The sequence below is a fragment of the Erinaceus europaeus genome, chromosome 21 (assembly GCF_950295315.1).
Source record: "Erinaceus europaeus chromosome 21, mEriEur2.1, whole genome shotgun sequence".
NCBI lineage: Eukaryota > Metazoa > Chordata > Mammalia > Eulipotyphla > Erinaceidae > Erinaceus > Erinaceus europaeus.
In genome coordinates, this window is record NC_080182.1 from 38,617,042 (window position 1) to 38,643,170 (window position 26,129).

A 26,129-nucleotide genomic window follows, 5' to 3' on the forward strand; every position below is an offset into this window, starting at 1 on the left:
AGAGAGACAGAGAAATTGAATGGGAAAGAGGAGGTAGAGAGATAGACAGACAGTTGGAAAACCACTTCACCACTTAAGAAGTTTCTTTCTGCAGGTGGGGACCAGGGACTTGAACCCTGGTCCTTGAGCATGGTAATGTGTATGCTCTACCAAGTGCACCACCACCAGTCCCCTAGAGCATGCATTTTCTTTTCCTTTATATATACATATTTTATTACCAGAGAACTGCTCAGCTCTGGTTTATGGTGGTGTGGAGGACTGAACCTGGAGCTTTGGAGCCTCGGGCATAAGAGTCTCTTTGCATAACCATTATGCTATCTACCCCCTCCTGAGCATCTATTTTCAACCATTGTGTTTATTTCAGTCTAGATTCTTCCAAAAGTCAACTCTAAGACAAGGAGTCAAACACTAGTTATCTAACTGGGAATTGATCATACTGAAAGCTAGTAAGGTTATAAAGGTTAAAACTTTATAAGAAAGTGGAAGAAAGCCAACAAGGCTGAGTTATAAATTTTTATCACTGTTGATTAAGTGGAACTCAGGTGTCTTGGATGATCTACAGAAACAGAGTAGGGCATGCTTTGGAGTTATCTCCTAGGAGAAACAGCTGCAGTATTTATCCTCTAAATTCTCAGTTACAACTGGTTGAACTCTGCTTCTAAGAGTGTTAACTCTCTAGCACTTCTGGTTTGACCTGAAAATGGACCACGTGTGGCCACATAACTCGAAAAGAACTCCCAAGAGAAGACTCACATTTAAAGACATACGTAGGTGTTTGTGCACAGGTGTCTATGAATATAAAATCAAAAGTATTTAGAATTTGCAAAAGTAAAGTGAAGGGGATAGTGAACTACTGCCCCACGTCAGAAATGATCAGCGAGAGAAATGGAATTAGTCTTTCTATTTCTATTGTGAGGTCCCTTTATATCCATCTACTTATTTATGTACCTTTCCACCAAACTTAGGATGCACATATATTATTTAGATATGGGCAATTATAGTCAGGAGAAATAGTTGCTTTATGATCCATTTATTAGACATTCAAATTCACCTACAACCAAGTAAGTAAAACTGAAGTGGAGTACTGGGGATAAAAAAAGAGAAAGAGAAAGAGAAAATAAAAAAATATATAAAAAGAATATATATAAAGTGTTATATCAGCTCTCTGCTATATATTCTCAAAGTTCCTGAACACCAAGCCTTGTTATAGAATAAAGAAATTTACAAATTCATAGTCACTGAGAAAATCACTCCAACTTTATCCAAATCTGTCTAATCTCTCAGTTTCCTTTGTCATAAACATATTAAAAAAATCACACAAATGACAGTGACATTTTTTTACACTTACAGCGGCAGTTCGATATTGGGAGGACTTATCATATGAGATTGGAATAGAAAACGGTTAATTTTAGTATAATACTTTGTTGTTTGGGCTCTGTCCTTGAACTGAGAACACAAAGAGTAAGATGGGGGAATAAAAATGAACAAATGAGGAGTCGGGCGGTAGCGCAGCGGGTTGAGCGCACATGGCTCAAAGTGCAAGGACCCGTATAAGGATCCCGGTTCGAGCCCCCGGCTCCCCACCTGCAGGGGAGTCGCTTCACAGGTGGTGAAGCAGGTCTGCAGGTGTCTGTCTTTCTCTCCTCCTCTCTGTCTTCCCCTCCTCTCTCCATTTCTCTCTGTCTTATCCAACAACAATGACATCAATAAGTACAACAATAAAACAGCAAGGGCAACAAAGGGGAATAAAAATAAATATATTTTTTAAAAAGAACAAATGAGGTTGCATAAGGAATGGTACTGAAGTATGTAGGCCAAGGTACTGTGTGGAATACTGTGAGTTTAAATAAAAATAATCTTGATACACAATGGAGTACTAGTCAATACTACTACCTTTTGATAGTCAGTACTATCAAAAGGATGAAATCATCTCCTTCGTATTGCCCTGGATGGGACTTGAAGGTATTATGTGAAGGAACCTAAGTCAAAAAGGAAAAGACAAATAGCTGATGATCTCACCTAGAGTGGAACTTAAGAAACGAACTAGAGACAGAAAATGTAAAGCAAACTTTGTATTGGGTAGAGCACACTGCACCCAAGCAGAGAACTTGGGAGGGAGGGCTTACGCGTGGGGGTGCCTATATGTCAGTAACTACATTACAAATTACTAACCTCAGTAAACATAATTGTGAGTGTCAGTGCATTTGGAAAGTTGGGATGACTTCTAGGTAAGGCTTTATTGTCATTTAAGTCAATGAAAAGGCAAAGAGTAGTAGAACAGAAGTATATGCAGAACACTTTTCAGAGGGAAATACATATGCTCATTTCTGATCTGTAAGGCCAAATGTTTCTCCTTACGGTGGGTCATGTGTTCAATCTCAGGAGACAAAACCAGAGTGCTTATCAGCTTCAAGGTTAGGAGAAATTATAAGGGATTCCATCAGAAATTAGCTGTTTGGCCTTTGGCACATAATAACATTGCCTGGGCCTCACCCCGAAAAGAAGAAAATAAAAATAAAATGATACAGTGTATATAGAACCTTTTAAGTTCTTTCCAGAATCATGCATCTGTAAGCTGCTACCTGGTAGAAGCTTCACCTGGAACAGAATTAAATCCAAAGGAAAATAGCTTTTGTAATCATCTCTGAACATTTAATTTGTCATTTGCTTTATGGCAGATGCATGAGGCTTATTTAAAATAATTCCACAAGGTTAATGACCAGTGCAGAATAGAGCGATCGTGTCGGTAGTACAATATTTTGTTAGGCATGTGTGAGAACATTGCAAAGTGGATCAGCTGCAGGACTGTGTGTGAGCTGGCCACCCCTTAGTTTAAAATGGCCACAATTCTAAACATATGTTCCTCCCAACCCTACCCCACCTCTATGGAAAAGTATGTGCCATGTAAAATGCCAAAGAAGAGTTTACCAACAGTTTTTAGAAGGCATACACAAGGGAGCTCAACAGGGAAAGGCATTTTCAGGCAGATATGATGCTACATGAACAGAAGTGTGCAGAAGCCTTCTGTAGAGCCCTTATTTTATTTAATCACTGGCAAACAAAAAAAAAATCTTGTCTGAAACTATGAGGGACGTATTAGAGGATTATGTTGAAATATATTGAATTAACCATTTAACTTAGGACTACTTCTTGCTGTGGAATGAAATATATCTTTTTAAAAGTTACTTTTTATTTATTTATTTTTTTCCTCCAGGGTTATTGCTGGGTTCCGTGCCTGCACCATGAATCCACTGCTCCTGGAGGCCATTTTTCCCCCTTTTGTTGCCCTTGTTGTTGTAGCCTTGTTGTGGTTATTATTATTGCCATTGTTGATGTTGTTCGTTGTTGGATAGGACAGAGAGAAATGGAGAGAGGAGGGGAAGACAGAGAAGGGAAGAGAAAGACAGACACCTGCAGAACTGCTTCACCGCCTGTGAAGCGACTTCCCGGCAGGTAGAGAGCCGGGGGCTCGAACCGGGATCCTTACGCCGGTCCTTGCGCTTTGCGCCACATGCGCTTAACCCACTGCGCCACCGCCCGACCCCTAAAAGTCACTTTTTAAACTTACTTCCTGAGTAACTCACTAAAAACACCTTAATAATAAAGAAGGGTGACTTTCCTTCACAGTTACCAGAGCTTTGTAATATGTGTGAATTTTCACTTGTAAAAGTTTGTTACTGTTGTGGTCTGGGAAGTGGCACAATGGTAAAGTTTTGGACTCTCAAGCATGGGGTCCAGAGTTCGATCCCTGGCAGCATATGTGCCATAGTGATGTCTGTTTTTTTTTTTCTCTCTCCTCCTATCTTTCTCATAAATAAATAAAATATTCTTTAAAAAAAAAGAGGTTTGTTACTGCTAAGAAAATAAAGGCTGTTTCCTACATCTACATACCAATTCCCAAGAAAATTTCATTTCTCTTTCCTCTGGAGAAGGAAAATGCTTTGTCAGTTGAAGAAATACTGAACAAATGCTGCAAAAACCAAATGCTAAGTTGTCTGACACTGTTAGCAATAGTTTGAATATCGTGCTTGTTTTTTATTTTTATTTTATGTACTTATTCTTTTGTCTCCAAGGTTATTGCTGGGACTCAGTTCCTGCATAGCTCTACCAGTGTTGGGTAGTCATTTTTAAAAATTATATTAAAATATTTATTTTTCTGTTTTTTTATTGAGTAACTAATGGCTTACAGCTGATAGTAAAATACAGTAATTTGTATATGCATAACGTTTCTCGGCTTTCCATTTAACAATTCAATCTCCACTAGGTCCTCCTCTGCCATCCTGTCTCAGGACCTGACCCCTCCGTGCCACCCCCACAGAGTGTCTTACTTTGGTGCAATACATCATTGTGTAGTTATTTTTTAATACTTTGTTTTGATAGAGGGTAAGAGACAGAAAGAGAGGGAGGGGAGAGAGAGAGAGAGAGAGAGAGAGAGAGAGAGAAGCAGAGTCACCTATTGCACTATTCCATTGCTCCTGAATCTTCCTCCTTGCTAGTGTGGACCAGGTGTATAAATCATTAGCCAGTCCCATATGATTTTTTTTTAATTTTTTTATATTTATTTATTTTCCCTTTTGCTGCCCCTGCTGTTTTCAATTGTTGTTGTAGTTATTATTACTGTTGTTGTTACTGATATCGTTGTTGTTGGATAGGACGGAGAGAAATGGAGAGAGGAGGGGAAGACAGAGAGGGGGAGAGAAAGACAGACACCTGCAGACCTGCTTCACCGCTTGTGAAGTGACACCCCCACCCCCACCCCGTAAGTAGAGAGCTGGGGCTCGAACCGGGATCCTTATGCAGGTCCTTGCGCTTTGCGCCATCTGCACTTAACATGCTGCGCTACCGCCAGACTCCCATGATTTTATTTTTACTGAAAATTATCTCTTTCATGTGCCTGGCACAATATAGTATGGAGCAGGGCACTTGTGCTAGTCTAAACCTTTGAAACCATATATCTGGTTTTAATGCAATGTTGCTTAACCCAATAACATTAAGGTTTATTCCTTTCCAACAAAAAACTTTGACAATGTATTAGTTCCATTACTTGAGTGAGGAGTTTAACCTTTGTTTGCTATTCCAGAAAATGTTTCTATTGATAGTTAAAGAAAAAAAGCAACATAGCCAACTGAACAGTTTGGTACCAAAAAAAAAAGGATGACTTGGGCACTTATGAAAGTAAACATGCTGTAGACTAGAGGTAGACAGTATTCTTGGAAAGTGAACTGATGGGGGCTGGGCGGTAGCACAGCAGCTTAAGCACACATGGTGCAAAGCTCTGCTTCAGGATCCGGGTTCAAACCCCTGGCTCCCCACTTGCAAGGGAGTCGGTTTGAAAACAGTGAAGCGGGTCTGCAGGTGTCTGTCTTTCTCTCTCCCTCTCTATCTTCCCCTCCTCTCTACATTTCTCTCTGTTCTATCCAACAGCAAACACAGCTATAACAAAATAAGAATAACAAGGGCAACAAAAATGGGAAAAATGGCCTCCAGGAGCAGTGGATTCCTAGTGCTGGCATCGAGCCCCAGCGATAACCCTGGAGGCAAAAAAAAAAAAAAGTGAACTGATTTAGTGATCTCAAATCATTGTCACCTGTAAACCTCTAGCAATGTTATCCATGTGCTGTGTACATCATGACTCTGATAGCCAGACTTGGCTAGCCATCTGACACCTATGTCTGCTATTTACTATAAAGAAGATTTGATAAAAACTTGATAAGTAGGCAAAAAAAAAAAAACTAGGTAGATAATATCATGAAAATAAGCAATTTGGATTTTATCTTTATTCTATAGTGCTTTAAACCTTTGATATTATTTTTTGATGTAAAATACTATATTGACTTATAGAAAAAAGAAAGAAAAATTAAACTAGAACTCTCAACCAAAGTACAAAGTTTTTTTTGTTTGTTTGTTTGTCTGTTTTAATCAGAGCACTGCGCAGCTCTGGTTTGGTGCGGGGGATTGAACCTGGAACTTGAGAGCCTCAGGCATGAAAGTCTCTTTTGCGTAACCATTATGCTGTACCCCCACCCAAAGTATTTTTTTCTTTTTTTTTTTCCTCCAGGGTTATTGCTGGGCTCGGTGCCTGCACCATGAATCCACTGTTCCTGGAGGCCATCCTTTCCCCCCTTTTTGTTGCCCTTGTTTTGTAGCCTCGCTGTGGTCATTATTATTACCATTGTTGATGTTGTTCGTTGTTGGACAGGACAGAGAGAAATGGAGAGAGGAGGAGAAGACAGAGAGGGGGAGGGAAAGACAGACACCTGCAGACCCGCTTCACCGCCTGTGAAGCAACTCCCCTGCAGGTGGGAGTTGGAGGCTCGAACCGGGATCCTTATGCAGGTCCTTGCGCTTTGTGCCATGTGAGCTTAACCCACTGCGCTACTGCCCCACCTCCCCAAAGTATTTTTTTTAAAGCAAAGAAAATTGAAAGGAATTGTCATAGGCTCTTAGAAATTATCCACACTTGTTTAAATAAAATGATTTCTACCTTTCGACTGATGGTTCAGTTTCTTGTGATTTTTTTTAATACTTAAAAAAAATTTTTTTTGGTAATTTTACTTATTTATTTTCCCTTTTGTGGCCTTTGTTGTCTTTTTTTATTGTTGTAGTTATTATTGTTGTTGTTACTGATGTTGTCGTTGTTAGATAGGACAAAGAGAAATGGAGAGAGGAGGGGAAGACAGAGAGGGGGAGAGAAAGATAGACATCCGCAGACCTGCTTCACTGCCTGTGAAGCGACAGCCCTGCAGGTGGGGAGCCGGGGGCTCGAACCAGGCTCCCTAACATCGGTCCTTGCGCTTTGCGCCACTTGTGCTTAACCCGCTGCGCTACTGCCGGACTCCCAGTTTCTTGTGATTTTAATGTCTTCTAAATGTGGCAATGCCCATGCACGAAAATGAAAAAGAGAAAATTGGTATAATTATTCAAATAATTTACATTCCTTCTACCTTCACAGAACTCCTATACTTTGATGTATCAATATTTAGTAATCCACTATTAATGATTATTTAGATTACCCCTCCCTCTTCACTATCAATTTTTGCATAGAATTAGCCTCATGTTCGAATAGCTTTGTTGCAGGATCTTGCATTCAGTGTAAAACAACAGCTGTAGAAACTTCCCCACTCTCCAAAGGGAGACTAGGTCAGCATACTCTACCAAGAAGACTGGTCCTGAAACGAGTGCATCTTGGGGTGTTCCTAGCTATCACCACCGAAAGCGACCTCAGACCCACAGGAATGCAGAGGTCACACAGGCTCTTGTGCTAAATCGGAATAGGCATGGGCCTTAGGTCAGATTGATGGGGTTTACAGTTATTTACAGTATTTATATACTTTTCCCGTATTTGGGAGTTACTATCTGCCCTGATCCAACTTTCTAGTCCTATGTCCAAATCTGACACCATCTCCCCAGACAATACTTTTAGCTCACCTGCATGTTAGCTGTGGGCCTCGAGCAAAAATTAGTAAAGTCATGGGCCCTTTAACATATATTTAAAATAGACGTCCTAGCCTCTTCCAACATGAAGACCCAAACCTCACCTGCTATCCTTTTACCTGTCGGTTCCTGACTATCAAACAATTTGTTCTGCTTTGTATCTGAATGTTTTTCAGCCACCAAATTGCAGGTGTTACCATGAAGCCAACCTGATTACCCTAGGCTGACAACCTCACCAGTATGTCCTAGAACCCCACCTCACCAGAGACCTACCCCAGCTGGGAAAGATAAAAACAGGCCTAGGGGAATGGATGGAGCTGTCAATGCCCATGTCCAGTGGAGAAACAATTGTAAAAGACAGACCTTCTACCTTCTGCACCCCATAAAGATCTTTGGTCCCTAGTGGGGGTTGTATTGTTATATGGAAAACTGGGAAATGTTATGTATGTACAAACTATTGTATTTACTGTGGATCGTAAAGCATTAATTCCCCAATAAAGAAATTAAAAAAAAAATCTTTGGTCCATACTCCCAGAGGGATAAAGAACAGGGAAACTTCCAGTGGAGGGGAAGGTATATGGAATTCTGGTAGTGGAAATTATATAGAATTGTACTCCTCTTATCCCACACTCTTGTCAATCATTACTAAACCACTAATAATTTTTTAAGGTATCCCTTTCTTCCTTTCTTTTTTTTTTTGTAGTATTTTTTATTTATTCCCTTTTGCTGCCCTTGTTGTTTTATTGTTGTAGTTATTATTGATGTCATTGTTGTTGGATAGGACAGAGAGAAATCGAGGGGAGGGGAAGACAGAGAGGAGGAGAGAAAGATAGACACTCGCAGACCTGCTTCACAATCTGTAAGGTGACTCCCCTGCAGGTGGGGAGCCCGGGGCTGGAACCAGGATCTTTACACAAGTCCTTGCGCTTTGCGCCACATGCACTTAACTCGCTGTGCTACCGCCTGACTCCCAATAAACCATATCTGAGTAGTATTGTGAAGCTACATCCCTGCAGGTGTGTGTGGGGGGGGGGGGGCTCGAACCAGGATCCTGATATGGGTCCTTGCGCTTTGTTCCACGTGCGCTTAATCCGCTGTGCTACCTACCACCCGACTCCCCACTGATAAAATTTTTAAAAAGAACAGCTTTGTTGAAGAAATGAATAGCTAAATAAAAGGTAGACAAACAGATTCTGCCCACCAAAATGTTACAAGTGCTCGAGAGTTTCCTCTTGCTATCTCTCTGGACCTTGCTTTCTGCCATGGAAGATGGCAGGTTGTAATTACATCAAATAACCATGATAGCAAAGAACACTTGGAAGAATCAAATGAAGAGATGATAGATTTGGTGAATATATTTTTTCCCCCAATTTCCTCCCAGCAAGATGGTCTTGGATTGGTTGTTGTCCTTGACCCAAACCACAGCTCTCGCCAAGGCAGTCTTATAATTTTGACTTTTCCTTCCACTTCTTGATAATCTCTCCTTCTCTTCTTCTGTTCAGATCCAGTGGTAGGAGCCCTCTTGTTCCTCCCTCCTGGGAACTGGCAGTTGCTCTACACTCTCTTCCTAACCCTCCTCAAAGTGAACTCATCTAAATTTGCAATCTGTTTCCTTGTGGGACACTGACTGATATAAACACTAAGTGTTAGTGTGAGCTACGCAGTAACCCTTATGTGTGAGGAAGTTCCCAGCACAAATCGACATTTTACTCTTTCACATGTTTTGTGTATGATGAGGTAGGTGTGATAATAACATTTTTGCCTACACAAATACTATAGTCTTCGAAGTATTTCATACAGGGTAGAAAAGCCTAACTAAATAGAGCAATATTGTGGAGTAGTAGTTAATAAATATTTACTAACCTGCATATGCATTTACTATATTTTATGTTTTAAAAACAGGATGTTCTGAAAGGGTGGATAATTGAGACATTTTTTTTTTGCATACTCCATACTTTTTACAATGAATATTGCTTGTCAGTGTGTTTTAAAAAAAAAAATGCTAGCCACATGAGTAGAATCCCGAACATATTAAACTTTGTCTGCCAGCTGTAAGGAATATGAAGTCAAGTGAGCCTTGGTGTGTGAGGCGCTCTTTACAGAAGTGTCAACATGCTGCTTTCTCAGTAAAGTTCTGTGAAGAAATGGCTCTTCCAGAAAGCTGTGCCAAGGCCATAGAAGTAACCTATAGTTGATCACACTCTTAGATGAGACCTTGAACCATTGTTCTAACCTAAGATCAGTCTTCTCTTAGGACTTGCTCCTTCTTCCATCTTTCTGCTTTTTTTTAAATTTTAATTGTTTTTTTTCTTACTATCATTCCCCAGAGGGATTCTCACTCTGGCCTCTTCCTCTCTTCTCAGTCAGTGTCTGTGACCACCTGGGTGCTTGTATTTGTCTGTCTTCCATCACAGCTTTACTTCCTGACTCCTCATCATGCCTGTCTGTTCTGCTCTGCGGTTCTCAGTTACCTTCATGGTAACTTCCCTGAGTGCAGACTAGGCCTCATGTCTTCCTCTTCCATACATCACTATCACTAAATCTGTATCCTCCTTAAACTCCAGAACTTGGTGGTCCTATTCTTATTTTGTGTGTTTGTTTATTTAGCAATGATGTCATATAAAGTCCTTATTTTCCCTGATAGAAATTCTCTGCTGAATGTGATGTACAACAAATACTACAATAATTTTGTATGTACCTGATTAAAATCATTTAGTTTTACAGCTTAGTCATTTCACATTTTAAAAACAACACTAAATAATCATATACATATAAATTAGACAAAAAATTCCACGATCTTACTGTCCCTCTTCCTTATTTATCTCACTGATTTGGGAAAAGCATAATTGGAGTTTCATGAAGTTTTGTGCCTTCCTTGCTACATTCATTAGTAATTCCAAACCCAAGATATTGTTTTGAAATTCAGATTATTTCATATGAAGAAAAATACAAGCAAGTTAGAGAAAATTATGTGGCTAAAACATTCATAAACAGAAGGCAACTCCTGTACAAAACAAAAGACCAGCTTTTCCTTAATCTTAGAAATAAGGAAAACCCATTATTGAAATTCATTAAACCTTGAACTTAATATGGAAGAATTCATAACATTCTAGACTGATTCCTTGCTGGGCTAGCATCTCTGGAGAGAGATCAGGCACTTGTGGCTGAGCGGGAATGCAATGAAATGCCTTTATTGATCAGAGACAATGCCTTTATATCTTTTGAAATGGAAGTGGCAGGTCAGAAAAGGAAATGGCTAGGAGAGGGGGTGGAGAAAAGAAAATAGCGTGAAGGTAGCAAGCTTCCATAGCAGCTGTTTCGAAGGTTCTGACCAGTGGGGATTAAACCAATACCCTGCAGGCAGGGCGGGTCTCAGGCAAAACAATGATTATGTAAATAGACCACAGCATCAAGCAATGCAGGGGACCTGGTGTAATGACCAACAATTCCTCTTTTTGTAGCTAACAAAAGCCATGCTGGGAATAATAAAGGAACTCAATAAAACTATCCTTCTCTTCCTTGAGAAGGAGTCCATCTCATAGAAATATGCGCATCAATTTATGTCAAAGCTCTGCCCATATGCCCTCAGAATCATTCACCCTGCTTCCACCTCATGGTGCTCTGCAGCTTGGCCTCTAATAATCATTACCTACATCTCTGCCGTAACTATTTCTCTTCAACCAGAAAAACTTACTTCACCCAAGTCACATTTCTGGTAATTAATATACCTCCTGAGGATTTCTTTACCCAATGATTAGTACTTATGGAAGCACAAGTAGTCCAACTCCTTTGTACCTTGATCAGCATTTTATACTGTATATCTCTTTTTTAAAGGTTTTATTTTTAACCTTTTACTTATTTATTATTGAATAGAGACAGAGAGAAATTGGGAGGGGAGGGGGACATAAGGAGATAAAGAGACAGAGAGACATCTGCAGCACTGCTTCACCATTAGTAAAGCTTTCCCCATGCAGGTAGGAACCAGGGGCTTAAACCCAGGTGCTTGCACACTGTAATTTCTGTGCTTAACCAGGTGCACCACTGCTTAGCCTCTTGTATCTCTCTTAATCCCTGCAACTGAACTTCAGTCACTTACTAGAATATCTGGTTTAGTAAAACACTCCTATGAACTTCTACTCCTTCCATTTATTACTGTCTACTGGTATTTCAGTGTTCACTTTCCTCTCAAATAAACCAAGTGTACCTTATTTCAGGTCTGTTTCCTAGGGAAACCAGTACATCCTAAAAAATGATTTCAAATTATGGTCATGGTTTGAAGAATTGTGGTGAATACCTGTCAAATTTCCTGGTAGGTGTTCCTTCAAATCAGTACTTCCTGATAGAATTAGCATTCAATAGGAAGGGACCTTTGGAACTGAATGCAGAAGGAGAGTGAGAGTAAGGGTGAGGGGGAGAGGGAGAAGGAGAGGGAGAGGGAGAGGGAGAGGGAGAGGGAGAGGGAGAGGGAGAGGGAGAGGGAGCAACACCTTAGCACCAGAGCTTCCTTTGGAGCCAGGATGCTACTTATGTGCAGGGCTTCTAACCTCAGTCAGGTGACATACCTGATGAACTCTATCTCTGGCCCCTAAGAAACATTTTGTGGTAATAAAATTGTTCATCTTGCTAATGGTTCCACTTGAGACACTACAGACACTAAATATTGGAACCAAACCTTTTGATAGGCAATTTTGGATTAGGTTGGATTTAGCATAGAATGTCAACATCTTTATATCCATGATATAGAAATAGTTGACAAGACTATGAAATAACATTCTTTGTCAGTTATGCTGTCCAGTCTACCTCTTAGGAATCAAAGCAAGCTGTTTATTAAGCATTCTCTTTCTCTACAATAGCTGAAGCAAAAAGAAATACCCTTTGAAGGACAACATGGCTCATTAAAGCCCCCAAGTTATTAAAAATCTATGTCTTTCAAAAAATCTCCAGTACGAGATTATGCTTTTTTGGACTTCAGAATTTGTGTGAAAAAATGTGCTGATAATCATATGGATTTTCCTCTTTGTTTTTCTCTTGCAATCCTCAGAATCCTTTCTTTTTTAAATTAATTTATTTAAGAAAGGAGACATTAACAAAATCATAGGATGGGGGGGGGTTACAACTCCACACAATTCCTGCCACCAAATCTCCATATCCCATCCCCTCCCCAATAGCTTTCCCATTCTCTATCCCTCTGGGAGCATGGACCCAGGGTCCTTGTGGGTTGCAGAAGGCGGGAGGTCTGGCTTCTGTAATTGCTTCCCCGATGAACATGGGCGTTGACTGGTCGATCCATACTCCCAGTCTGCCTCTCTCTTTCCCTAGTAGGGTGAGTCTCTGGGGAAGCAGAGCTCAAGGACGCATTGGTGGGGTCTTCAGTCCAGGGAAGCCTGGCCGGCATCCTGATGGCATCTGGAACCTGGTGGCTGAAAAGAGAGTTAACATACAAAGCCAAACAAATTGTTGAAGAATCTTGGACCCAAAGGTTAGAATAGTGGAGATGATGTGTTGGGGGGGTACTCACTGCAAACTACTACTGCTTTCAGGTATATATTTGCTCTAGTTTATGGATACCTATGAACATATGCTCTATCTCCTGGAACTTAGTCTATATCTAGGTTTTTGGGACTTTGTTTAGGAAGTGAGCAACCTGGGATGGAGTTAGAGAATACTATGAAAGGAAAGGTCTCACCTGCGTGATGAAGCTGAAGAGTTGTCATTCCACACCTGAAGTCTCTGGACACAGTCTGAAGTGAAGCATGCTGGGGTGGCACTCATTGCGTTGATTAGGTTGCAATCAGCAGATGCAATATTATTTGATAAGAATTGGGAGAAGCATACAGGAAAGTGGGCCCTACCCTAGGGTCCCAGGACTGGGGGAAGTTTAGGCTCTATCGTGGAGATGTGAGGTTCCTGCTGTCTTAGGTTCAAGAAGACAATGGACAGTTACTGTGTGCATCACATTATTTGGTAATTGGGTTAGCTTTGAAAAGTCCCTTTGTTAGACATACAATCAATTTCCCCCTTCATATTAATTAAATAGTGATTTATATAACTACAATTTAATAGGTGTGTACATAAACACCATAACCATCACCAAAAGATTGTGTCCCATCCCACCCACCCACCCCCACCTCCACTCCCCCACCCCCCCTCACCAGCCCAGGAAGCCACATGTCCACCCTCCTGCTCACCACAGGGTTTTTATTTTGGTGCCCTACTTTCAATTTAGTCAGATCCTGCCTTTAGTTTCCCTTTCTGTTCTTCTTTCTCAACTTCTGTTGATGAGTGGGATCATCCCATACTCATCTTTATCTTTCCGACTTAGCTCACTTAACATAATTCCTTCTAGCTCTGACCAAGATGGGTCAGAGAAGTTGAGTTCATTGTTCTTAGTAGCTGCATAGTATTCCATTGTGTATATATACCACAGCTTTCTCAGCCACTCATCTGTTGTTGGTCACCTGGGTTGCTTCCAGGTTTTAGCTATAATGAATTGTGCTGCTATGAACATGGGAGTACACACATCTTTTTGGTTGAGTGTTATGTAGTCCTTGAGGTATATCCCCAGGAGAGGAATTACTGGGTCATATGGAAGGTCCATGTCTAGCCTTGTGAGAGTTATCCAGACTGCTCTCCACAGGGGCTGGACCAATTTGCATTCCCACCAGCAATGCAAAAGGGTTCCTCTGTCCCCACAGCCTCTCCAGCATTTGTTGCTGCTGTCCTTTTTGATGTATGCCATTCTCACAGGGGTGAGGTGGTATCTCAATGTTGTCTTTATTTGCATTTCTCTGACAATCAGTGACCTGGAGCAGCAAATTGAAAAGCTTCTGCACAGCCAAAGAAACAATTACACAAACAAAGAGACCCCTCACAGAATGGGAGAAGATCTTTACATGCCATACATCAGACAAGAGACTAATCACCAAAATATACAAAGAGCTCAGCAAACTTAGCACCAAAAAAGCAAATGACCCCATCCAAAAATGGGCAGAGGATATGAATAAAACATTCACCTCAGAGGAGATCCAAAAGACTAACAAACATATGAAAAACTGCTCCAGAATCCTTTCTTTATCTTTATTCCTTTTCATTTTAAGTAAGATGTGCCTTGGTGTCTGTAGGTCTAGGTTAATTCTTTTTGGGACCCTCTGGGTTTCTTGAACCTTTAAGTTCCTTTATGTTGTATATAATAGGGAAGTTCTCAGCTATTATGTCCTGTAAAATGCTTTCTTCCCCTTCCTTTGGCAAGGCAATAACACATATATTACTTCTTTTGAGGTCATCTCATATATCTCTGTTGTTTTTATTATTCTTGGTCCCTTTTTTAGTTCTCTTACTTCTTTCTTAGCTTTCTCTAACTTATCCTCAATCTTGCTAACTCTGTTCTCTGCCTCAGTTATTCTGGTCTTGCTCCCCTCCATTGTTTTCTATAGCTCAACTATTTTGTTACCCTGTTCTAACATTGCGTTGGCTGGTTTAGCTAGTTGCATTTTTAACTCTTCTACTTCAACTTTCAGCTAATTACCTTAACATAGAGTTTTCTTTCAGAGTCTCATTTGTTGTTTCCCCATTTATGATGATATTACCTTCAAAAGCTCTCCTCATTCTTGTGATTATTACATCAACTAGTGGTAGGATGTTGTCCTCATTCTTGTTTGCTTCTAACTGTTTGGGATTTTTTTTCCTGAGTTTTTTTCTCTATTTCTACTTCTCCAATGTTTCTTTTTCAGTTTGACCATTATATTTGGTGTGCTATGGAATTTACATAATTTTCCTAGGTGTTTCTGTTTATATACAGTGTGAGGTAATATCTGGTCAGCTGGTTCATGGATTCCTGAAGCTGATTTCCTCTGGCCTTTGGTGTATTTCTGGAATGGGGGGTGCTGTTCATCTAATGTTGACACAGCTACTTTTGGAAGATGGGAGGTAGGGTCTTGTGTTCGAATTGAAGAGAGAAATGGATGATTGGAACAGTGAGACAGCACCTTCTTATGGTGAGCACAGTTTCTACAGTCTCAGTGTTCCTCCCTCACTACTTTTCAATCCACTGATCACACTTGTGTTTAAATAAGGTACTTAAGAGTTCACAATTGCAAATCTTTACAGCTGGTTTAGTTTTATCTCAATCCGTGAAGTGAAGCACAGTGGCTGTTAAACCTTTGTTATGTTGGTAGTGGTTTGTCTTTGATTTATCTTTTCCAGGGCTCTGTGAGCCTGAGCCAATCAAAGGGTTTTTTTTAACTATAAGTAGATATGTTTTTTTTTTTAGCTTATTCACTCACTCATGACCAAGAGATAAAACAGGGTGGAAGATAGATAGCACAATGGTTATGCAAAGAGATTCCCATGCCCTAGGGTCCAGAGTCCCAGGGCTGATCCCATACTCCACTGTCAGCCAGAGCAGAGCAGAGCTGCATGGCCTAGCAAGTCCTGAAGAAACCCTGGTTGCATTCTCTTGAGTCCTCAAGTGATTCTTTGCTGGTCTTCCCAGTCTATCAGTAGAGCAATGTGAAAAGACTTCTACTCCACAGCCACACCTCCGCATCACTGTGAGGGTAGATTTTATCCTCAGTCACTGGCCAGTTCTGTGCCCTTGATGTCAATATACGGTTTCCCTGCTATTGTTCCAGCCTCTGTGGGGCAACAACAATGGAGACTCGAGAATGCACTGTTGTAAATTGGTGAGTCTTATGCAATTTTTTCCTTTTTTAAAAAACAGTCTTTTGTTACTAAAACTCAGACCTGGAAGTTGTGTGTCTAGTTGGAAAACTGCCGGACTGGCACTAGCCTTCCTGAGTACAGTCTTTTAGTCCTAGGAATCTCTCCCTCAGCTCCTTTCTGTACTCACCTGTGTCTCGGTGAGTTCTTGATGAGATCCTGGTCATAAATTGTTGAACCTTCAGATGATTATTGTTGTTTTTCCTTTTTGACCCAGAAGAGCAAAATGTAGCTGCTGTTATTCCATAGTCAAGTTCTCCTTGCTTTTCCTTCCTTGTTATTGGTGACATTTCATTGTATATTTGGCTTTGGACAAAGCATGGTCTTTGTGGAATTATTCTGTGATGAGTGGTAACTCACAGCCTGCATGCACACGTTACACTGTATTTATAAATTTTCTTTCTATTCTTTTTTATTCTTTCTCCTCCTATCCCCCCCCCCCATTTTTTTAGTCCAGGATTATCACTGGGGCTTGGTGCTAACATTACAAATCCACTGCTTTTGGTCATAATATTTTTTCAATTTTATTGGATATGACAGAGAGAAATTGAGAGGGGAAGGGGAGATAGATAGGAAGAGCCATCCCAAGATTCTTAATCTCATCTGTTCTGTTCCTACATTTTGGGTCCTGTTGATTAATCATTTTGTCTCACTTTATGTCCTGCCATCTTCCAGATAACAAGTTGTAGATGCTACCATGATTTTGCCCTGACTTCTCTGAGCAGATGACCATATCAGTGTGTCCTGGAACATCACCTTTCCAGAGCCCTACTCCACTAGGGAAAGATAGAATCAAGCTGGGGGTATGGATCCACCTGCCAATGCCCAAATTCCAGCAGAGCAGCAACTACAGAAGTCAAAACTCCTACCTTCAGCACCCAAAAAGCAACTTTCATTCATACTCCCAGTAGGGGAAGTAGTGATAGGAGGAAGAGGATAAGAGGGCTCTGAACTCTAGCTCTATCAGGTCCCAGAGAGAGAGGACAAAAAGGGGAGAGATATTTGGATGTAGTAATAGGGTTATGTGTGACCTGTAAAGGAAAAGAAGATGGGACCTGGAAGAAAAAGGGGGCAATTATATACAAATGTAGACAGATAGCTGCAGAGATGACAGTTAACCCATGTCTGCACCCTTGGAAGAACCCCAATGGTTTGCAGTGGAAGTTCTTGGGATTCAGAACTCTGGTGGTGGGGTCAATATGGAATTATACCCTTGTTGACATGTAATTTTGTAAATCAATATTGAACCACTAATAAAAAAATTAAAAGAGAGAGAGAGGAAGAGAGAAGGAGAGACACTTGCAGACCTGCTTCACCATTTGAAAGCACCATGTGGGAAGCATCCCCCCTGCAGGTGGGGAGCTGGGGCTCAAGCCCGGATCTTTGCACAGGTCATTGTGCTTCATACTATGTGAGCTTAATCAGTTGTGCCACTGCCCACTCCCTAAACTTTCTTTAATAGTAAGATTTCAGGACTCTTTGAGCCAGGCCATTCCATTTTTCCACCTTTTATATTCTCTCATGTCTTTTTAGGAGTCACATACTTGGATCACGGACACCTTTTTTTATGATAAAGCATTCATCATCTGTGTGTCTATGTATATGTAAATGATTGTATGTGATGGTGGGAAAAATAATCAATGAAGAAGGAAAAAATTGGAGTCAACTGAAGAATAGAGCGTGGTTATGCTTAGGAAGACATTGTTCAGTGATTCAGGCTTTAACATAAAAGTTTTCTGTGGTTAGGGAATGGTGCACCTGGTTGATCACACACTTTACAACTTGCAAGGACCCAGGTTCAAACCCCCAAGCCGCACTTACAGGGTGTGGAAGGTTCACAAATGGTGAAACAGGTCTTCAGGCTTCTCTCTCTTTTTCTCGCCCCCCATATGTCCCTCCCTCCTCAACTTATCTCTGTCTTTATCTAAAATTAATAAATTGAAAGAAAAAGTGTTCTCAGGGCCAAGCAGTGGTGCACCTGGTTAAGCATACAATCACTCTGTGCAAAGACCAGGGCTCAAGCCCACTTGCAGGGAGGGCACTTCATGGAGAAGCAGGCGTGTAGGTGTCTATCTTTCTTTCTGCCTATCTCCCCTTCCTCCCTATTTCTCTTTTCCCTACCCAATAAAACTGAAAGAATAACTGGGAAAAATGGCCACTGGGAATGGTGGATTCATAGTGCCGGCACAAAGCCCAGTGGTAAGCCTGGCGGCATTTTTTAAAGAGTTTCCTCTTATGAGATGCCCGGGGGCACCTGGTTGAGCATGCATGTTACCGTGCACAAGGACCCAGGTTTGAAGATGGAAAACTTTGCGAGTGGTGAAGCTGGACTGCAGGTCTGTCTCTCTCCCTCTCCATCATCTCCTCCCTCTCAACTTCTGGCTGTCTCTATCCAATAAAGAGAGAGAAAGAGAGAGACAGAGCGAGAGACTGAAACTTGCTCACTAGCCAGACTTTTTTTTTTTTGGCCTCCAGGGTTATTGCTGGGGCTCGGTGCCTGCGCCAGGAATCCACTGCTCCTGGAGGCCATTCCCCCCCCCCCTTTTTTATGGTTGCTTTATCATTGTTGTGGTTATTATTGTTGTTGTTATTTATGTCATTGTTGGATAGGACAGAGAGAAATGGAGAGAGGAGGGGAAGACAGAGAGGGGGAGAGAAAGACAGACACCTGCAGACCTGTTTCATTGCCTGTGAAGCGACTCCCCTGCAGGTGGGGAGCCGGGGGCTCAAACTGGGATCCTTATGCTGGTCCCTGCACTTTGCACCATGTGCACTTACCCCTCTGTGCTACCACCCGACTCCCCAGACAGACTTTATTTTAAGTGCTCAACAAACACGTGAATCTAGTAAATGATCCCAGTGCAGAAGCAAAGCACTAGCATGATTTCAGACAGCTCTGTTGAGTGCATAGTGAAGTCGAGAAAACAGAGAGCTTTGGCATCATATCACAACAGACATAACTACATGCCATCATCAGATGAATCATATGGAAATTCCTCTCTCCTACCCTACTTCCCTTTTGTTCCAAAGACTTGAGATACAAAGGAGAAAAAAAAAAAAAACTCTACAGAACTGCAAAAAGAGAGAAAAAAAGAAAGACAAAGAGAACTGTTGTAAAAATAAGAATCTTTGAAGAATCTGAAGCAGATGTTACGCTGAGAGCGAATATGTACTATTGTACCATCTGTGCCCACTTAATTCCATCCAAAAATCATTCCCTCCATAGTTACTATGAAAAAAGACAGAGGATATCTTGGGGGTGGGAGAGTAAGAGTACAGCTACTAGTTGAGACACAATGTTCCTGTGCTGACAGGAATAATGATTTACCTCAGTGGTTAAGCCTGGACGCTGGGCGAAGGCACCTGTAATCTGCCTGGAGCTTGGTTGACTGTCAGGACAACCATGCAACGTCTTTCTATACATAGCTGGTTTGAGTGAGACATTATCTATTGACTACTGCTGAGATGTGATAGACACAGATGAAGCGATAGAGAGATATGCGTTGGTTAAGAATATGTTGTAGGTGCAAAATTTTGTATGAAAGTAATAAGGAACCTTTATTTTATCTCACAGAAACTTGTTTGGTTCCATATATTTCATAGTACTTCCAAGGGAGTGAGTCTCGGATATTATTGCTTTAACCCCCTTCCTCACAGTGGACTTGCTCATTTTTGGGCACTACTCTTACTTTATTGTCAGGCTGCCACACAGAGGAGAGAGAGGAGATCCGGCGCGGAGAGGGAACACAAATCTTTATTGGCGGGCACCTCAGAGTTGGGTGAGAGTGCAGCGGTTCAGGCCACGTGGAGCTAGCAAAATGGCCGCCTCCTGCTGCGCAACCACCCTTCCCTGCATCAGGTCACCAAGGTGAAAATCGGGCAAAAGAGACAGAGGTGGAAGCAGGAGGGCCTCATAGGGCAAAAACCGGAAGTGACGCGTCGGGACAGGATTGGCTAGGAAACAAGGCACTCTGGGAATAGGGTTTCTTTCATGGGAATTGACAATACCCTGAGGGGACAACATGGTGGAATAAGGCACTCTGGGAACAGAATTTCAACTCTCACAGGAAATGACAATACCTTGAGGGGACAACATGGTGGATGTAACTGCATCTGCACAGTTTCCCAACACTTTATTATTCCAGCTGAATAAAGCTGTTGATTTTAGCTAGTTGGTTCTGAGGACTAAAGGTTTTCTACTGATGAATCTTAGAGATGGAGTGAATTATCTGATGAGTAATTTGAACTTTCTCTTCAAACACAAATTGCCTTGAAAAGGATACATTCCTCAGAACATGTCATCGTTTTTCTTCAGGAGAAGTTCCTAGTTCCCATCAATGTGTTTAAATCATGAAATCTATCTGCAACGAAAAAGACACCATCTCGGAGTTGATATAGATGACCCAGTATTTTACTAGCATAAGACAGTGGGATCTTTCTGGAAATTGCAGAGGAAACGTCAAATGACTGAAAGCACATCCAAGACGAAGACTCGAACAGAGAGTTAAATGCTGTCCCAGCTCTATGATTTGCTCACAACTTTGATTGTTCTCTTGGCTTTGCATAATTCTTCTCTTTTTGCAGAAGAGAGTTCATTTTTCACATTCTCTCAGCCAAAGTTTTCCCTTCTGACCAACAGAGAGAAATTTGAGATCATCAGCTCTGTTTTCTATTTGATTGATCCTTCACATTTGTGACTCCCATAGAGGGAAAATAATACTTTATATGATATGAGTCACAGGTCTTAGTTCAATCATTTATTCATTGACTTATTCATTCAATCGGTAGGGACCGTGCTATGAACTGAAGATTACAGTGAAAGAGATAGACCCTCTTGAAATTCACAGGCTAGTCAAAGACAATAAGCAGGAATTTTAGTTTCTTACTGCTATTGTAATATATTACTCCAGTTAGTGGTTTAAAATAATACAGGTAGACAAAGAAAGTTCATATCTGTCAACTGCTGTTTTCATGACTGAGGGTTAGACATGTTGTTTTGACACTGTACTTGAAAGTTATTAAGCAAAAGAGGACTGCTTATAATGGATGGAATGGCTGTGGTGGGCAAGGCCCTGTCCCATCCCTATTGTTATCTGTCGCTGTGGCTCCATCAAAACCAAACTAGTACCATCATCAGGAAAGAACTCTGACAAACCAAATCTGGCAAACGTCCCATTTTCTCAATTCTCTCTGGCCAGAGCAAGTCAAGTAAGCAAACTCAAGATGATAAAGTCATATGTATTATTCTCTGCTTCTCAGAGAAGCTTGACAGTGACAATGGGAATCAGTAATTGTTGATTTAAACAACAATAACAACAGAAAAACTTGACACAGCTCTCTCTCTCTCTCTTGGTTCCAAATACTTTTCTTTCTCCTACTTATTCATTCACCAAGATATCCATGAGTCTATGGCCATACCACCCTGAACACACCTGATCTCATTTGCTTTCCATGAAAATTGTTTAATTATGACATCATTTTCTACTTCCAGGCTCAGCATGTTTGGATTCAACTTGTCTTAACTTCAGGGGCCTACGGATAAAAAGTGACATCCTGTATGCCTCTTCTCCATGTGCTTTATCCGTAACAACGCAACAATGTAACCTAAATAACCATCTCTATGGGGCAAATAAAGGATGGAAGTCTCCTTCAGAGCAATTCACTCCTTCAGAGCCATTCTGAAACTCCTCCGTGAGACTGTAGTGAAGGCTCCCTGTTCTGGAGGCAGAAAGTGCCTCTTGATGAAATTTTCTCATGGGTCCTAGGAGCAGTTCTTCAGCTTGTTGTTCTTGGTTTTTCATGATAATTTGGTGCCATCCTTCCTTTTCCATAATTTTCTTAACCCACATTTGAAGAGGGATTTTCACAGTCTACATCCTGTCAATAAAATGTCTGCAGCCCAGCTGTATTGAGTGGTCACAGTCTCTTTTAATTTAGGCTGTTGGTACTTTTAGAAACAAAAACTTCTCAAACGCAGGCCAGGCAGTGGGGCACCTGATTGAGCACGCATGTTACGGTACACAAGGACCCAGTGTGGAACCCCAGGTTCCTACCTGCGCGGGAAAAGCTTTGTGAGTGGCGAAGCCGTCTTGCAGGTGTCTCTCTGTCTGTCTCCCTCTCTATCTCCTCCTTCTCTCTTGATTTCTGGCTGTCTTCATCAAATAAACAAAAATAATAACTTTTTTTTTAAATTTCTCAAACACATATAAAAATGACTTCCTTATATGTGTAAAATAAGGCATATTATTTTCTTTCCAATTTTTCTTCATTCTAAATATAATTGTAGATCCTTTTAGTTTATTAACATTCTCTTAGGCTTAGCCCCTGAACTATTTTGATAGGTTGAAGAGGGCTTATCGGGAGTCATTTTAATCTTATCAAAGGATTTAACAAAAGGGTGACAATCTCTATTAGGAAAAGAGAAAGAGAGAGAGAGAGAGAGAGAGAGAAGAGTACTGCTTAACTCTGACTTAGATTGAGGAGGATTTAACTTAATTATATTGAATCTCTATATTCTATTTTCCAGGCCTCTCTTTTACTATTTTAATTAAAATGCATTCATTTAAAAAAAAAATCCATCTCTAGAGCTTCCCAGCATATATTTATTTTCCTTTACCTTACTTTTCCCCATCTCTCTCTCTCTCCCTCTCCCTCTCTCTCTCTCTCTTTCTCTACACATAATGTGATCATCCTGTGGAAGTGGCATGCATATCCCACGCCAAATTTCATTTGGGTATAAAGACTGGAGACAACATGTAATCATCAAGATGATATTAAAAGGTTCATTACTCACATAACAAGAGTTTCTGGAAAGAACAGAGTGAAACTCAGAAGCTGGCTAAAACATGCCTTGACAAGATGGAGCATTCAGACTGGCTCAGACTTTTATTGTGGTTAAGGTTTGAAACCGGAGTGAGGCTTCGTGGACACTGGTGGGGGTCTATGTGGTTTGAATTTCCTGCTGGGTCCAAAGGAGAGATCATCTGACTTTCTTATCGGCTTGTCCAGATACAGGGTTAAAGAGAAAAAGGAAGTGGTAGGACTGTCAGCAGTCAATTATAAAAAACATGGCATCGACTCTATTACAATCTTTCCCATTTTTTAGCACACTTAGGATTTCAGTTCCAGTCTCTTAATCATTATCTTTCAGTCCTCTTTTGATTTAATAGAGGTGTGGTGTAGTTCTTAACTTATTACCATTTTTTATGTTTGGCGCCTTGGTCTTTAGGACTCATTTTTTATTTTGTTAGCATGTATGTTTTCTTTTTTTAATTTTTATTTATAAAAAGCAAACACTGACAAAAACCATAGGATAAGAGGGATACAATGCCACACAATTTCACCACCAAAACTCCGTATCCCATCCCCTCCCCTGATGGCTTTCCTATTCTCTATCCCTCTGGGAGTATGGACCCAGGGTCATTGTGGGATGCAGAAGGTAGAAGGTCTGGCTTCTGTCATTGCTTCCCCGCTGAACATGGGCATTGACGTGTCGATCCATACTCCCAGCCTGCCTCTCTCTTTCCCTGGTGGGGTGGGGCTTTCCAGCCATGACATCATCTCACCAGACAATAACTTGGGTCCACCTGTATATCAGATGTCAGGCTCAGAAAAAAAAAAGAAAAAAAAAGTTTTCTAAGGTGGTTGTGGATGATACCATTTCTGTATTCCATATCTGCCAGATATACTAAATAAGAGAAATAATTTTCCTCTCTGTTGTAATCCTTTTCATCTTTTTCAAAAAGATTTATTTCATTCAATCCATATGAGACAGTTTCACGTGAGAGAGAGAAACCAAAACACCAGCCCAATATATGAGGCACAGGGGATCAGAAAGGAGCCTCAAGAACGCAAGTCCTCAACTTTACCAAGTGAGCCATCTTCCTAACCCCAGATACTCTTCTTGAATCTGTTTTGCCACTGAGAACTCTGAACTCATTTTTTTCCCCTACAGAATCTTGATATTCATCTCCACTTTCATTTTCTCAAGTTCCCTCTATAAACGTCATTGCTATGCTCTGAAGTTTTCTTCTCTTTATTCGGGTATTAAATTAATGCTATTTATCCTACTGGACATTCAGTGAACCTTTTAATCTGACATTTTAATTATTTCTTTAGCTCTGCTCTTACTGCTTATTAGTTTGTATTCATCTATAGTGATTCTACTACTGATATTTTAATATTAATATATTTAGTTTTTAAAGTTACTGTTTTTCACTTTTGTAACAACTTTAGGAATCTCTCCAAGGCCACCGACATATTTATTTTCAAATATTGTGTGTGTGTGTGTTTGTGTATTCCTCAAGAATTAGTTCTTCTATTTATTTATCATGCTGTTGAATTTCACTAGATGTAGTGTTTTTGATGGCTTTCTCTTACTTATGTGTGAAAGGGCCTCTGCTTATCTGAAAATTCTGGCCTAGATAAAGAAGCACATTTTTATGACCTCTGGTAATACTTTTATTTTATTTTATATTAGCTTTATTTATTGTATAGAGACAGCCAGAAATCAAGGGTTGGGGGAGATAGACATGGAGGGAGAAAGAGAGACACCTGCAGCCCTGCTTCACAAATAGCAAAACTTCCCCCTGCAGGTGGCTGGGGGCATGAACCAGGGTCCTTGGGCACTGGATTACGTGTGGTCAACCAGGGGCACCACCACCCAGCCCCTGGTAATGTTTTTATATGGTTTTCACCTGTAATTTAATTCCAAGTGTGAACTGTTGCAGGTTTCTCTAATGTTTCAACTATCTAAAGTATATTCTTGTCTCTTTGGCCCAAATGTTCACATTGCCTGCTTTGGATATCAACAAACATCAATCACAGGTACTGATCAGCCTATGTAACATCCAGAGAGAACTATCATGTGATATTGAGAAAGAAAATCCAAACACCACAGCGTCAAATGTGTATTTACTTATTGGCTTACACTTATATCCATCCTATGACCCCTCCTGCTTTGCTTTTTTTTTTTTAAGTATGGCTAAGAATATTCACAAATTCTGGAGATCTTGGTCCAGATTTCCACATAACACTTAATTTGAAAGCAAGTGAATTAGTAAATAAGTCTTACTTTTTTTTGCCACCAGCATTTTCTCTGAGACTTCATACTGTACAAAATGACAATTCCTAGTGCTTTTTTTTTTTTTTTTCTCTGATGGAGAATGAAACACACAGAGAGATGGGGAGAGTCCACACCCTGGAATCTCCAGAGCTCTGGTCCAACTGGGAAAGACAGAAACAGGATGGGGGTGTGGGATCCACCTGTCAATGCCCATGCTCAGCGGAGAAGCAGCTACAGAAGCCAGAACTCCTACCTTCTGCTCCCCATGAGCAACCTTGATCCAGACTCCCAACGGGAGAGAAGTGACAGGATGAAGATAAGAGGACTCCAGCTCCGTCAGCACCGAGAGAGAGAGAGAGAGAGAGAGAGAGAGAGTAGAGAAAGAGAGGGAGGGAAGGAAAAGGAGAGGGCATATGTAGGTAGCTATGACGTTATGAGTGGCTTAGAGGGGAAGAGATGATTGAATAAGAAAAGAAGGGACAGGAGTCGGTAGGTAGCTCAGTGGTTAAGTGCACTTGGCGCAAAGCGCAAGGACCAGCATAAGGATTTCGGTTTGGGCCAGCTCCCCACCTGCAGGCAGTGAAGCCCCCTCTCTGTCTTCCCTTCCTCTCTCCATTTCTCTCTGTCTTATCTAACAGCAACAACATCAATAACAAGAACAATAATAACTACAACAACACAAGGGCAACAAAAGAGAAAATAAATTTTTAAAAATTTTTAAAAAAAGAAGAAGAGGCAACTCTGTGTAAATGTGGGCAGATAGTTTATAGAGAAGATGGTTGGCCCATGTCTACAACATTAGGGGAACTGTGGTGGATTGCGGTGGGGAGTGTGAAGATTCAGAACTCTGGTGGTGGGAATGGTGTGGATATAAACTCCTGTCGACATGTAATTCTGTAATATAAAAATGAAT